Raw genomic sequence first — 5069 nt, 5'->3', positions numbered from 1 at the left:
GCTGGCTTCAATTTTTTAAAGAAATAGCAGATTCATCCGAATGAATTTTGAGTATGGAAAAATTCATTCGAATGAATTTTAAACAGTAATTTCATTTGTGAAGGAATTTGGCCGGTCATTCGAATGCAACAGTACTTTCATTCGAATGAATTTTGAACATATTCGAATACAACAGAGGTTATTCGAATGCTTTCTTTAACAGCTCACCGGTCATTCGAATGGTTTACAACTCATTCGAATGACTGAGCTCATCCGGATACAGAATTCGAATAACAGCAAGGAAATTTTATTTTTATTTTTTTATATATATATAAAAATTTCCAAACACCTAATCACAAAATTCAAACCCACACAGAATGTTACTAAATGAGCAAAGATCAACACAACAGTTCAGGCATACCTTTATCCCACCCAACTTGCTTTGAACAATTCTTAAAAACGAGGATATAAGGAATACCTGGAGATCTTCAGAAACGACTTTGGACACAAAGGTCCAATTGCTTACTTGGATGTTGCTGGTAGCCTTCATTGCATGGGTGGATCCGTGAGCTTGCTTCAGTGCTTAAATCAAAATAAAAAGTGATAACAGTTTATGAAAGCAGAACACTAATAAAAGTCTTTTTTTTTTTTTTTTTTACTGACCACTACCCAATGGGTGGATCTGTAAGATCCATGCTTTCCTCCTGTTTATTCAAAGATTCATAGTATGGTTTCAGGCGTTGTCCATTCACTTTGAGAATCTGACCAGATTGAAGATTTTCAATGTCACATACACCATGAGCTGAGATGGAACGAATTTTAAAGGGCCCGATCCACCTTGACTTGAGTTTTCCAGGAAACAGATGGATTCTGGAATCGTAAAGTAGCACATGTTGACTTATACAAAGAATTTTTCTGTTAATATGCTGGTCATGCAATTTCTTCATGTGCATCTTAGAAAACTTGGCATTCTCAAATGCCTCGTTTCTAAGTTCCTCAAGCTCATTCAGTTGCAACTTTCTGTTGAGTTCCACCTCTTCTAAACTTTCATTCATCTTCCTGATAGCCCAGTAAGCTTTGTGCTCAACCTCTACTGGCAGATGACATGGTTTTCCATAAACCAGTCGATAGGGAGACATGCCCAATATGGTTTTATGTGCAGTCCTATAAGCCCAAAGGGCATCAATCAACCTCAAAGACCAATCCTTTCGGTTGGAATTGACAGTTTTTTCTAAAATGCGCTTGATCTCCCTATTTGCCAATTCTGCCTGGCCATTTGTCTGAGGGTGGTATGGGGTTGAGACTTTATGAACTACCCCATATTTTTTCATTAGTTCTGCCACTGGCTTGTTACAGAAATGAGAACCCCCATCACTGATGATGGCACGAGGCATTCCAAACCTACTGAAAATGTTTTCTTTGAAGAATTTTACCACTATCCTGTGATCATTTGTCCTTGTTGGAATTGCCTCAACCCACTTGGAAACATAGTCTACAGCAAGAAGGATGTATTCATGACCAAGCGAGTTAACAAAAGGGCCCATGAAATCTATTCCCCAACAATCGAAAATTTCAAGAACCAGAATGGGCTGCAAAGGCATCATACTCTTTTTTGTCAGACTTCCTAACCTCTGGCATCTATCACATGACAAGCAAAATTGGTGCACATCCCTAAACATGGTAGGCCAGTAAAATCCACTTTGTAGGATTTTTGCTATGGTTTTCCGGGTAGAGAAATGACCTCCACAAGCAAGGGTGTGATAGAAGTTCATAACACTATGTTGCTCATGTTCTGGAATGCATCTTCGCACAATTTGATCAGCACAATATTTAAACAGATATGGTTCATCCCAGAAAAATGTTCTGACCTTCCTGAAAAACTTTTGTCTATCTGGCTTAGTCCAATGACTGGGAACTGTACCTACAGCTAAATAATTAGCTATGTCAGCGTACCAAGGGGCAGAAGTCAATGTACTCACATGAAGAAGATGTTCATCAGGAAAGTTATCAAGAATGGAACCCTCAGTAAGATCCTGACCTGGGATTCTAGACAGATGGTCAGCTACAACATTTTCTACTCCTTTTTTATCCTTAATTTCTATGTGGAACTCTTGGAGGAGAAGAATCCACCTAATGAGGCGTGGCTTGGTGTTTTGCTTAGTGAGCAGGTATTTCAAAGCAGCGTGATCTGTGTACACAATCACCTTTGAACCTATCAGGTATAACCTAAATTTATCCAATGCAAACACCACAGCCAACAATTCTTTTCTGTGGTAGTGTAATTTCTCTGGGCTTCATTTAAGGTTCTGCTAGCATAGTAAATGACATGGGGCTTCTTCTCTTTGCTCTGTCCTAACACAGCCCCTATGGCATAATCACTCGCATCACACATTAGTTCAAAAGGTAGAGTCCAGTCAGGAGGTTGTATGATGGGTGCAGTGATAAGTGCATGTTTCAGCTTCTCGAAGGCACTTTGACAATTTGGGGTCCACTCGAATGGAACGTTCTGAGACAACAGACAACACAAAGGTCTTGCTATTGTGCTAAATGAGGCAATAAATCTCCTGTAAAAGCCAGCGTGACCAAGAAAAGATCTAATGTCCTTGACATTTCTAGGGGCTGGAAGCTTCTGAATGGCTTCGACTTTGGCCTTGTCTACTTCTAGACCCCTAGATGAGACTATGTGTCCTAAGACAATGCCTTGGTTAACCATGAAGTGGCATTTCTCCCAATTGAGCACAAGATGAGTCTCCTCACAACGAATCAAAACCTTCTCCAGATTCTTTAAACACAAGTCAAAACTACTTCCATAAACAGAGAAGTCATCCATAAACACCTCCACGATATGTTCAGCCATTTCACTAAAGATACTCATCATACACCTTTGAAAGGTGGCAGGGGCATTACACAACCCAAATGGCATACGTTTATATGCAAATGTTCCAAAAGGGCAGGTGAAGGTTGTTTTCTCTTGATCTTCTAGTGCTACATCAATCTGATTATATCCTGAATATCCATCCAAAAAGCAGTAGAATGCTTGACCTGCTATCCTTTCAAGTGTTTGATCTAGAAACGGGAGGGGAAAATGGTCCTTTCTAGTCATGGAGTTGAGTTTTCTATAGTCTATGCACACACGCCAACCTGTTTGGAGGCGGATTGGGACTAACTCATTCTTCTCATTTTTCACCACAGTAACTCCAGACCGTTTAGGAACGACCTGAGTTGGACTAACCCATTTTGAATCAGATATTGGATAAATAATACCTGCATCTAGTAATTTGAGCACCTCTTTTCGAACCACTTCTTTCATGTTGGGATTTAGCCTTCTCTGCATTTGCCTCACTGGTTTTGAATTTTCTTCTAAGAAGATCCTATGGGTGCAAATTAGAGGGCTAATTCCATGCAAGTCTGATATGGTCCATCCTAAAGCCTTCTTGTGTGCTCTCAGTACTTTCATCAACTGCACTTCTTGTTGGGTACTTAGGCTGGAAGAAATGACTACTGGGTATGTCTCTCCTTCTCCTAGAAAGGCATACTTCAACTCAAATGGCAGTGGCTTCTTTTCAGGAATGGGTGGACAACTCACAGAGGTTGATGGTTTGTTCAACGGTTCCACAGGTTCTAGCTTAGGAATCCATTGAGTCAAAGGCATCTCACTTTCCTTTTTGATATCTTCCAAATGATTATCTCCTTTCACAGTTTGAGTGACAAATTCTTTCTCAAAATACTCTTCAGGCAGAGTTTGAATCAAATCTACCTCTTCTATCTCACTTTCAGTGTTCTGTTGTTTGGAAATTCTGAAAATATTCATCTCCACAGTCATGTTTCCAAACAACAGTTTCAAAACTCCATTCCTACAGTTAATGATTGCATTGGAAGTTGCTAGGAATGGTCTCCCCAAGATGACTGGAACTGGTGGTTGTGGACCATGATGGGGTTGAGTGTCTAGAACTATGAAGTCTACTGGGAAGTAGAATTTATCCACCTGAACTAAGACATCTTCCACAATACCCCTAGGAACTTTGACTGATCTGTCTACCAGCTGCAGAGTGACTCTGGTAGGCTTAAGTTCTCCCAAACCCAACTGTTGATAGACACTATAAGGCAATAGGTTGACACTTGCTCCTAAATCTAAGAGTGCCTGATCAACCTTCTGGCTTCCTATTATGCATGAGATGGTTGGACAGCCTGGGTCCTTGTATTTGGGAGGAGTCTTAAATTGCAAAATGGAGCTCACTTGCTTAGTCAGAAATGCTTTTCCATGCACGTTCACTTTTCTCTTTACAGTGCAAAGATCTTTTAGGAATTTTGCATATGAGGGTGTTTGTTTGATCGCATCCAAGAGTGGAATATTGATCCTTACTTGTTTAAACACCTCATATATGTCAGCATTTTGTTGTTCTTTTTTTGTAACACTCAGTCTTTGAGGAAAAGGAGGTTTAGGATGATATTGACTTTCTCTTTCAATGTTCTTACCTTTTCCATCTTCTTTTTGTTTTTGCTTGTTTTTTTCTTCATTGTTTTCATTTTTTTCTAAGATTGGCTCCTGTCCTTCTGCTTTCTCTTCCTCAACAACAGTTTGGCTTATCCTAAGATCATTTGGTTTTTCAATCCCCTTTCCACTTCTTAGGATAGTTACAGATTGGACTTGTTCATGTGCATTACTTTCACCACTAGAAGATTCCACCTGATTTGTTTGCCTAACTGGGTTAGGGTTGGTTTGCGAAGGGAATCTTCCAGGTTCTCTCACACTTAGTGTTTGGGTCAACTTTGTTATTTGGCTTCTCATATCCTCCACGGCTCTATTTGTTTGCTCTTGATTCTTTGTAAGCTGGGCAACCTGATTGTTGATGCCCGTTTGATTTTGAATGAACTGATGCAAGGTGTCTTCAAAAGATCTCCTGTGAGGAGGTTGGTAGGTATTGGATGAAGAACCTTGATTCTGTTGGAAGGATTGTTGATGTGCAGGGAAGGAGTTTTGAGAATGACTTCCAGCATCATGTCTCCATGAGAAATTGGGGTGATTCCTATTATTGGGATGGTAGGAGTTGTAGTTTTGATTGTTCCCGTAATAGGTTCCACTTTGATTT

The sequence above is a fragment of the Diospyros lotus genome, chromosome 6 (assembly GCF_014633365.1).
Source record: "Diospyros lotus cultivar Yz01 chromosome 6, ASM1463336v1, whole genome shotgun sequence".
Lineage (NCBI taxonomy): Eukaryota > Viridiplantae > Streptophyta > Magnoliopsida > Ericales > Ebenaceae > Diospyros > Diospyros lotus.
The sequence above is the reverse complement of the archived record's forward strand: the minus strand, read 5'-3'. Positions refer to the sequence as shown.